Source organism: Neofelis nebulosa, chromosome 5 (assembly GCF_028018385.1).
Source record: "Neofelis nebulosa isolate mNeoNeb1 chromosome 5, mNeoNeb1.pri, whole genome shotgun sequence".
NCBI classification, from domain to species: domain Eukaryota; kingdom Metazoa; phylum Chordata; class Mammalia; order Carnivora; family Felidae; genus Neofelis; species Neofelis nebulosa.
The window spans coordinates 73,704,609-73,716,199 of record NC_080786.1 but is presented as its reverse complement, the minus strand read 5'-3'; the positions used below and the strand labels follow the sequence as shown (position 1 = coordinate 73,716,199).

The 11,591-nt window shown below is 36.4% G+C and overlaps 1 long non-coding RNA gene across 1 annotated transcript in view; it reads left to right on the top strand.

Moving 5' to 3' along the window:
- Positions 1-739: 739 nt before the first annotated feature.
- LOC131512217 (uncharacterized) overlaps positions 740-11,591 on the top strand; it is a 28,978-nt gene continuing 18,126 nt past the window's right edge. The window contains exon 1 of the long non-coding RNA XR_009262030.1: positions 740-2,293. This is a non-coding gene — a long non-coding RNA (uncharacterized LOC131512217). The remainder of the gene's footprint in view (positions 2,294-11,591) is intronic.

Genomic DNA, 11,591 nt, shown 5'->3' with positions numbered 1-11,591 from the left:
TGAAGGTACATAGATACATCTGAGGTGTCCAATAAGCGAATTTAATTAATAAGTAAAAATACAGTGGGTGCATGCTATGAAATGCTGTGCAGCAGTAAGAAGCCAATGAGCTAACTGATCATGGAGAAAGTTAGAAAAAACATTAATCATGAAAGAAAAAATAGGAATGAGAATTACAGCACAAATACTATTTATTTATCCTTTTTTTAATGTTTATTTATTTTTGAGAGAGACAGAGACAGAGCATGAGTCGGGGAAGGGCAGAGAGAGGGGGAGACACAGAATCCAAAGCAGCTCCAGGCTCTGAGCTGTCAGCACAGAGCCCAACGCGGGGCTCAAACTCACAGACTGTGAGATCATGACCTGAGTGAAATCGGCCGCTTAACGACTGAACCACCCTGGTGCCCCAATATTATTTATTTAAATACGATGTACATAATTGTATACAAAACCACTATACCTGTTTTATAACGCTTCACACATTTAAAGATACATAGCAATCTCTTTAAAATAGGTGAATGAGAGGAAATGAGAGTGAAAATTAAAGAGTGAAATAAAGTGAAGAAAAGGGATCTTGCACGGACCCATGATGATAACACACTGAGAAACTGAGACAACAATTAAATCAACCTGCTGTCTGTGCACCTAAGTTTCAAAAACAAGCAACAACAATAACAATGAACCAACCATTTAGGTGGTTTTCAATCTTTTGCTACAACGGCTATGTCTGTCCTATATCATTTTGTAATAACAAATGCAACATTTTTCTTGTACTATGCATTTCTGGGGGTGTCTCCTCTACTCCTGTTCTTTCCTAAGACAGGCTCACGGTATTCCAACCAGAGAGGTAAAATTATAATTATGTGCCTACCTACCACCCAGGGTGTTTACGTGGCCTCATAACTGATCTGCAGGTTCAGTGATCTGAGAGACAAACTTCACCGGCTTTCAAACATTTTGGTCTCGGGAATCCTTGATACTCTTAAAATCATTGAGGATTCCAAAGAACTTGTGTTATTTACCACATTAGAAATAAAAACTTTAACTATTTAATAATTTAAAAAAGAATCACAAGACCACAAAATGTTAACATAATATTTAACGATGAAAAATGATTATATTTTGCAACACAAACAGTGAGAAGAGTGGCATCATTCTACATGTGTAACAATCTCTTTAATGTCTGACTTAATAGAAGACAGCTGGGTTCTCATATTTGCTTCTGCATTTCATCTCTTGTGAAATGTTGTTTTGATTGAAGTGTATCTAGAAAATCCAGCTTCACACAGACATGTCGTTGGAAAAGTGAGGAGTATTATAACAGCCTTTTCAGATCGTCGTGGATATTTTTCTTTGATACTGCACCAAAGCTCGACAAGTGGTTAGTTTCTTAAAGGTTATTTTCAATGTGAAATCTGAAAGTACTATCAATGAACTTTTTGTAGTTTGTTATATTAAAATCCATAGGCACGTCTTGTACTTTGATGAATCTTTTACCCGTGCATGATTTTGTAATTTCACATACTGGTCTTTTGGAAATTGTTGGTTCATTGAGTTGTGCATATCATTATACAATATAAAAAAAATCACATTCATTAATTATGACACCGATGTCGTAAGAAGAGCACTTAAGCATTGGGAAGCTGTGAAGTTCACAGTGATAGATACAAGTTTTCCAAAATTTTAATTTTTACTTGAAAGCTCAAATTTTATCATTGGCAACAATGCTGTCATTTTTTCCCCCTTGAGGTTACGGATTCACTTTGTTTATTTTCGAGAAAACACCAAATATTCAAGTCTGAATAAACCATGGTTTGTTTGCCAATTGTTCTTTCAAATAGAAATGGTGTTTGGTGAAACAAGGTGCAAGTGAGTAGTCTGGTCTGCAACTCAATGGCTAAAGTATGAGGAAATACCCGTGCTTCTCTCTTCAGTCAGTATGCATGAAAAGTGCTTCATGCACTTTTTGTTAACATAGAATAGTAAAAAGACTCATACTCAAGGGTTGAACTTTAATAAAATCAATAAGTTCTACTGATTCATCAAGGACTTTTTTTTAACGTTTATTTTTGAGAGAGCACAAGCAGGGGAGGGGCAGAGAAAGAGGGAGACACAGAATCTGAAGAAGGCTCCAGGCTCCCAGCTGTCAGCACAGAGCACGACGACGCGGGGCTCAAACTCCAGAACCCTAAGATCATGACCTGAGCCGAAGTCGGAAGCTTAACCCACTGAGCCACCAAGGCCCCCATCAAGGACATTCTTAAATGAAACTGGCTTTCCTCCCTGCACCGTGGTGAGTGACAATGCTAGGAGGGTTTTGTGTGACTGTCTTGATATATGCTAGGGTGGAAGCTGTTTTGAGAATTCTCAATTTCAAACACCCTTTCTCAGCGTCCTTCTCTTCCCACTCCTTACAATTGAAGAAGGGTTACTGAATTAGTAGAGTTTGACTTGAGATACAGAACAACATCTGGGAGGAAGACCCAGAAGTTACCAGAGAAAGAGGGGAGGGAGGAATAAGAAAGAGAAAGAGAGAGAGAGAGAGATTTGAATTATATTCTCTAGTCTGACTGTATTGTAGTTTTAGAAATCTCCATGTCAGAACTTATTTTTAACCTTTGAGTGTCAGAGTGGGGAAAGTATTTCTAACAATGATTTCAGAAACTATATGATAAAAAATGCCTTTAAAAAAGCAATTCTGCATGACAATAACCATTTCATAAAGTCAAAAGACAAATATATGTGACTTATGTCAAAGGACTAACCTCCTTAATGTATAAAGAACTCCTGGCTATGGAAGAATAATGGATGGAGCTTATAAACATATTTTACAGAAAAGGAAATATGAATCGCTCTTTCACATGAAAAGATGCTCAACTTCACTCTTTATAAGTGCAAATTAGAGCTACAATAAAGTACCATTTCCCACTTATCGAATCAACAAAATCTTTAAATTTGATAATATATTGGCAAGACTATAGGGCAAAGGATATTACTGTACGGTGCTTAGAAGAGTATAAATGGTTATATCCCCTGTAGAGGACAATTTAGAAGTATCTCTCAAGATTGCAAATTACCCTTTGCCTCAGCAATTCCACTTGTGGGGAATTTTTCTTACAGAAGGACTTGCACATGCATTTATGTGAAATTGCATTTATACAAAGTTTTCATTTTATTTTTGTTTTTTCATATTGGTTGTATTTGTAAAAGTTTAGAAATAACTAACTGTCTGTTAGTATGGAACTAATAACAATGATTGCATGTTGAAGGAGTTAATGGCAATGAGGCATATCAGGTCAGGAACAGGGAGGGAGACTTCACTGTGTATCTGTCTTTATATACTTTATTTTGAAAAAAAAAATTGAGTATATTATTCAGTTTTTAAAGGCTCAAAAAAATTCTCTATATCACCTAGCAAGTACTAAATTTCTCTTTTCTGGTTACTAAGATAGAAAATAGGAAGAAGAGGAATCCCTCTGTTTTCTGCTGAAGTGAAATTGAAATTATGTAGGGTATCTTATTTTCAGTAGTCACCTAATGCATATTGATTGGATGAATGAAACAAATGGGTAATGACATTGTATTGCTATTAGGTAGATTTTCTGATAACGGTGCACACAAAAGATAAAATTCACTTTTAGTTCCATTATCTTTCCTCTTTGGGACATTAATCTTCTTTCCTACCCTTCTTTCCTTCCTAGTTCTTTTCATTTTCATAAACGTGAGTTTCCACGCATGCACCACTACCTAGACCTGAATAAAAGCATATTTGAAGGAAGAAACATTCCGTGTGAATGGGCAGATGTCTGTAAGAGATCCTGGTGGTTCTGAATTATGCCCATTTTCTTTTACAAACTATATAACAGGGTCTATATTATGCCAAATAAATGGACTGGAAACTGAAAATTTTATTTAAAACTCTGTGTACATGAAGACAGAAACTGGATTGCTAAACTCTAGGACAAGGCCCAGAGTTTGAGATTTTGTAATTGACCCATTGATTTCTGAATGTGCATACTTTTCCTATGTCTAACCAATTGCTTGGTCAGAAAACATTCCATAAGAACTTAGAGTCCAGTAAATCAAAATATATACTTACTGCACTGTAAGGTAATATAATGTAATATAATACAATATAATACGTTATAATAATGTAATATATATTTAATGTGTGTCAAGAATAAGAATAAAAAGCTTCTTGTTTTCTCAGTTAAACTCTTATGAACTATTATACATAATACAAATTATTATAAACTCCTATTGTCACATACTGTAATTACCATAAATTTTTCACCTACTTTGTTATTTTTTTAAGGATTTTTTTAATGTTTATTTATTTTTGGGAGAGAGAGACAGATTGTGGGTGGGGGAGGGGCAGAGAGAGAGGGAGACACAGAATCTGAAGCAGGCTCCAGGCTCTGAGCTGTCAGCACAGAGCCCAAGGTGGGGCTCAAACCCACGAACCGTGAGATCATGACCTGAGCTGAAGTCGGATGCCTAACCATCTGAGCCACTCAGGCACCCCTAAAGATTTTATTTTTAAGTAATCTCTATATCCAACGTGGGGCTCAAAACTACAACCCCAAGTTCAAGTGTCACACACCGTACCCAATGAGCCAGCTAGGTGTCCCTCACCTACCTATGTTTTGGTTTTTTTCCCCCTTATAACTATAAAAAACAGAAGTTCAAAATACATTTACATAGTATCAATTTTTTAAATTAATTAATTTATTTTGAGAGAGAGAGTGATAGAGAGAGAGAGAAAGAGTATGCATACGAAGGGGAAGGGCAGAGAGAGAGGAGAGAGAGAGAATCCCAAGCAAGCTCCACACCGTCAGCACAGAGCCTGACATGGGGCTCGATCCCATGAACTGTGAGATCATGACCTGAGCCCGAATCAAGAGTTTGATGCTTCACCTACTGAAATACCCAGTTGCCCCCATTGTGTCAAATTTCTGACATGTAATTGGAAAACAGAGCAAAGATGCAATTCAGTTTGTTTGATGAACAATTCTACAGTATGACATATGTCTTTGGGGGCATATACACGTGTTAACACAAAATAATCCATCCACCACTTTTTTTAAAGCTTGCATTGATGAAAAAATGTGTATTTATAAATGACATAATTGTAGCCATTTGTTTTTGATACACCTCCATGATTAAATTATTCCTTGGAAACCAATTTGACAATAAATTTCATATATTGAAAAAAAATAAAATAAAATAAAAATGATTCCTTAATTTTCTAAGTAAAAATTATTATCCTAAAGACTCTTAACTTTAATAACTAACAAAATTCAGGCCAATACTCTCTTAAATTGATTCCACATGATGGGATCAAATTACTTCATTTTTATTTTATTTTATTTTATTTTATTTTACTTTATTTTTAAAGGTTATTTTTTTTTTCGAGAGAGAGCATGTGCATGTAAGGGGGGAGGGGCAGAGAGAGAGAGAGAGAGAGAGAATCCCAAGCAGTCTCCACTCTCAGAATGGGGCCCAATGCATGGTTCCATCTCCTGACCACGAGATCACAACTTGAGCCCATATCAAGAGTCAGACACTTAACCGACTGAGCCACCCAGGCATTTTTATTTAAATTTAAATGTTCTATTTGGAAAATTAGGAGATCGACCTTTATAGTTAGAAGAAAAATCAGAAATAATTCTAATGGGGAGGGTATTCATTTTTATCTTTACTGTGTGGCATAGAAATTTCTGGGAAAAGGCATCATTTCAAACTTGGAGGCATCACTGCTCCATTTCCACATATGGTTGGAATGAGAATTCCCCTTCAGTGACTGCCTCCCGTTCACACATGGGAGGAGCCAGAGCACAGCTATGGAGAAGTCTGTCAAAGGTTTTTTTCATTACTAGCAGAAAAGTTACATTGTCTGCCTGCCCGAAAATGTTTACGGAAACTTGTGATTTCTACATCTGGGGTTCATTTCTGAGAGTGCATGCAAATCAAACTGTTGAATAGGTAACAGCTATTTTACTACCCTACAGACCCAGCTTGAGCTCTGAGATACAATGGCAACACATCTCCCAAGTTCTTCAACATGGTTGAAAAACCTCAAAATGGTTTATCCACTGAGAAGTGTTGGAAGCTCTTAAAAGTTACTATTTAAGAACAGGATAGAGTTCCTCATTTCTAAAATAGCTTTATTAAAATCTCACCTAGAAGCACATGTATGATTTTTTTGTGTGTCTTAAGAACGTATGACTATTTTGGTCAGCAAAGCCTAATAATTTAATCTAACATTTTAAATAAAGGCAGCAAAATTTTCACAAATATCTTTCAAATGCAATTCCTAAAATAATTGGTATGTCTAAACTTGGCATTATCTATACAAGTGGTTCCTTAGTAGTGATTCATGATTCATCTTTTCACCCATCTATGGTAAAATAGGAATATTAAGACAACATGGTGCATTTTTCATCATTAAATTGGTTCACTTTAAATTAGGACTATCCTTTACACTAAGATTATGTCACATCCTACTTTTAAATGTTTAAAATGTCCATTCGTTTATTGCATAACAGTGTTGATGGATAATAGTTTGTTTTTAACATATGTTTGGTGGCAGTTTTCTGTAATCTCTCTAGGTTTTTGAAATTTTTATTAGTTTTTTTTAATTAAAAAAATTTTTTTAAGTGTTTATTTATTTTTGAGAGAGAGAGAGAGAGAGAGAGCACAAGAGAGGGAGGTGCAGAGAGAGAGGGAGACAAAGAACCTGAAGCTGGCTCAAGGCTCTCAGTTGTCGGCACAGAGTCCGACACAGGGCCTGAACTCAGGAACTGTGAGATCATGGCCTGAGGCTGAAGTCAGACACCTACTGACTGAGCCACCCAGGCACCCTGAAATTCTTACCAGTTTTTAAATGCAGAAATGTAGGAAATGTATTTCATACAATATTAAAACATCCACATAAAAAGTGAAAATTCAGGAATTAGTGCCTCAAAATATTTAATTTACTAAATACGTTTCCCTCAAGACATGAAGATATTTGCTTTATTTGTTTTTTTAAGTTTATTTATTTATTTTGACAGAGAGAGAGAGAGAGAAAGCGCACGCACGAGTTGGGGAGGGGCAGAGACAGAGAGAGGGAGAGAGAATTCCAAGCAGGCTCCGCACTGTCAGCGTGGAGCCTGATGTGGGTCTCAATCCCACGAACCGTGAGATCATGACCTGAGCCCAAGTCAATGATCGCACCCTCAACCAACCAAGCCACTCAGGCATCCTGAGACATTTGCCTTAGATCAACAATTAATACAATTGGCTATATACACAAAAATTAACTAGTGAATAAATCTACTGAAACGGTCAACAAATAACATGGGGTGAATTTGAAAGGGAGTTAAAAAAGTATAAAAAGTGACCTTAGCCTGGGATAGGTGGGCTAAGGAAGAAGCTAACAGATTGCAAGGTCACACTTGCCATGATGGTGAAATTATTTTCTAGTCTTGGCTTTAAGAAATGAGATATTACGTTGAGCCAACTAAATCTAGGATTAAACAGAGGAGATGATCACTTTTGCAAACTTGATGAATTAAGAATGGTGTGAGCAGTGGGTGATTAATGAGGGCCCAAAGGTAATTAAAACCTGTACTACGAACTCTTTGCCTGTCTTATTTGTTGCTCTGGTCCCAGTGCCTGGAAGGTTCTCTGTAAATATTTGGTGAATGAAGAACATGAAAGAAGAAAGAGAAGGTAGCTGCTGGGAAAGCAACAGTGGAAAATTGTGCAGAACACCAAGAAGATGAATTTTAGGAATAGCTAATCAATTCAGAGTTTTTTGAAGGCCTCTTTTAATCCAGGCAACATAATCTTATTTGCTATCAATTGCTCTAGCAACCACACTATGGATGGTGATATTCAGAATTATTTACTTAAAAAGATTTTGTATTGGCCAACAGCTGCTACTACTGGAATTTACATGATAACTAGAAGACTAGGAATTCTGTGGTTTAAGATGGTCCTAAATCCCTTAGTAATTCTAAAGCTTTAGTGATCTTTTTCTTTATGTGAAGAATTTCACTTGTAGTTACATATTTATGGGCCTAAGATCATTATTAGCTCCTTAAAATCACCAATAGAGTTGGAAAGCAATTTCAAAGACAATCTGTATCATCTTTCCTGCTTATAAAAATGAATTTTCAAAGATGCTATTGACATTTTGCACTGTGTTACATCAGGCCTACTTTCAGATAGCATATACTTACCAAAAACAAACGGCTTATTATTGGTGCTTAGAAGTTATTTGGCCAAAGGGCCAAAATTTGGTAAGGAAAATGTATGAGAGAGGTTCATGAAAATTTACCATTTTGTCAGATTAGCTTTTTTGAAGTATGATTACATATAAGATCTCGATTTTGTTATTTCTCTTTATAGGACTTAATTTCCGCATAAGCCGAAAGAGATACCATTTCATGGGCTATTGCCATAAGAGAATTGCACTGGCATCTTCATGATTTAAGTCTCAAATATACAAAAGCACAGATGGTTTTAACAAATAAAAAATTTTGGTGTCTACTATATATGTGATAAGTAGCCAACACAGGGCTATTTCTGTGGGATATTAGAATTTTGGACAGTAAATTTGCTGTCGCTAGTTCATCTCATGTTAACATATTTATGTGTCTCCTCCCCTGTTTCAACGCATGCGGTTCAGCACTCACTAATTATTTCTATTGTGTGTGCTAGACATTTGAAAGTGTGTGGTCTCACAAACTATGAGGCAGACTGGAATTCTTTACAGCATAAAGTTAGTGACATACAGTCGCTTCAAATCATAGCCACTACCCTGGTAGCCAAAAGAAATGCAGTGATATACTAGAGGCTCTTTCCTTTCCTATGTATGATTAAATGTTCTCAAAAAACACTTCCAAAATGATCTCTCTCATTCAGCAAAGGAACTTGACTTTGCAATGTATGTATCGTTTTCCCAAAGGCTTTGTGCTTGTGAAACTTGTGCGTACCTGCACAAGAATGTATGTCCCATAATTGTTTTAAAAAATCACGGAGGCAAAAAAAACCCCACTTTATCAAATGATCAGTGATGATACCATTTTACCTATTCAACATGTTTTAGATGTCTTGTTTGTGATTCTGCTGTTTCTCCATCTTTGCCATCTGGGGTCCCCCAGCCAGTGGGCCTCACCGATGTCTCCTTCCTGTGGTTTACTCAGGCTTGCACGGAATGTACACCAATTCGCTGTTTATTCCCTCATCTGGGGACTGCTCTCCTCCCCTGACTCTGGTTGTCTTGGGTGGGAGAGCATCTTATTTCTAACATATAATGTCTCTATGCACGAAGGAGGCACTGAGGCTGACGTTACCCACCGCATTTTCCCCATTCTCCCTTCACTGCTGCTGCTTTTTTGAAGACCATTCCCTATGTCACCTTTCACTCAAGAATGCTTTGCTAGTTTGGAGAGATTTATGACTGTATGTCTAAACTCAAATAAAAGGAGCAAGTATGCTAATGAATCTTAATAGGGACTGTGCAATCATTTTCTCACGAGTTTTAAGCAACACGTTCCTAGACTCTCTAAAAATAGAGCACGTATCACACAAACAGCTTATATCCAGCAAATGATCATTTAATCCAATCATAAATTATGGAGCCTTGTTATAAGCACTCCTCCTGTGTCCTCCCTTTTCTGGGCTGAGGAAAAGTCGGCACGTCCCGGAAGGAGGTGGAGACCTGAGAAAGACAGGGTCTTGTCCCACTCTATCCTTAACATTGAGCCTCCGGAACAGGAGTTACTCATGTGTGTGCAGAGAATAAGTAATCTATGTCTGAGGACATTTTTTTTTTTTTTTCATGTTAAGTTAAATTGTAGCCAGCTGCTCCAGCTGTTTTCATTTCACATTTGAATGTTTACTATTTTACTGAGCTGGGAAAGCAGCTATTGAGTGTTGCATGTATCATTCTAAAAAAGGAACTTTTTTTGTCCTTAATAGCTACAGCACCAGAACTGTCCAGGAGGTCAGAGACTATGTCTGTCTTATTCAACACTGAATTTACAGAATCTAAACTGGTATTTGGTACCTTGTAGGTGCTCATAATATATCTAAAAGAATAAAGAATTGCTCTCCTAATTGATAAAATAAGTAATGATGTCTACATAGTGTAATTGTAACTGTGTGAAGGCAAAACATTAAATTGCCTTGCAATATATGATACAAATATTAAAGACTATATAAAGCCTTTTTATTGTTGATTGGCTTATTTACTTTACTAGTTTTTAAATCTTGGAGTCTGAGAGCATTTATAAGAGGAATGTTCACAGCAGTTTTACTTTTGGAGGCCTTGTCCATTCATTATTTTGATCTAACCAACCAGACTCTTTCGTAGAGGTCAACATTCAAAATGTAGAAAGTTTCTTCTCCCATCCTTAATCGCTGGCCACCTAATTCCCCTCCTCACAGCTGATGTTATTAGTTTCTTGTGTAGTTTCTCAGCTACTTTAAATTTAGCTTTTGTAGAGCTTTCTATATAAATTTCTATAGAGCTTCTTCTTTTTCTATGGCTCCATATTCTGTTGCATGGATCGCCTATAGTTTATTTAAACAATTCCTCCATAATGAGCACTTAAGTCATTTCCAATATTTTACAATACATTTTCCAGTATATTAGAAACAATGATACCACAAATAATTTTGTATATGTGTCATTCTGTACACATGTATTTCATCAGGATAAATTCTTGGCTATAGAATTATTATTCTATATTTTCCAAACTGCCTAAAGGATAGGTCTCAATTATTTTTTCTTAACAATTTGCTTGACTCAAACTATTCTACAAGCAGATTTTTTCATAGTCTATAGTCACACCCTAGAAAATTGAATTATACAGTCCATAAGTGGAATAAGCAACCATGTCAGTGGAGGGATTTAAGGAGCCTTGAGTGTCCTACCAGTGCAAATATCTGGAAGTCACCAGCCTGTCACAGTGTCATTCAAGGAAATCCATAGAGGCTTTCTGTATGACAATCATACCCAATGCTTTCTTTTGTTGTTGTTGTTGATTTAATAACTAGTTACTAGTATTCATATCTTGATAAACTATAAAATCCCTCTCTGATGCTTTCTTTTTTCTTGTGTATACTTCCTCTTTATCTACTGACAGACTGAGGTGACATCCCAGGGCCTTTTTACTATTAAACATGTGGAATGTTCAAATTACACATAATATGATTCTGGGAGTTGAGGGGAGACAGGGAGGGAAGGAGGGAAAGAGAAACTTAATTCTTCACAATTTTGTGGTTAAAATGCCCTGGAAGATTCTAAATTTTCACTGTGCACCTGCACAGTTATTGTTTGTGAACTTGTTCCTGCTGATGGGGTTAATTTTGTCTGGGCAGATGAATGTCACTCTGGAAAAAAGAGAGCATTGTGTTCTATGGACACATGCTGACCCCGACCTGAAAGTGCTGAACATGAGACAGGAGTAGGAACTCTGGTCTCACTTAAAAAAGTTGAAGGTTAACTTAAAATCAATCATTTCTGTTTAGACTAAATAGTAAGTTTCTCAATTGTGGTCATCCAAGAAGAAATTTTTTTCCTGTAAGGTTTACAG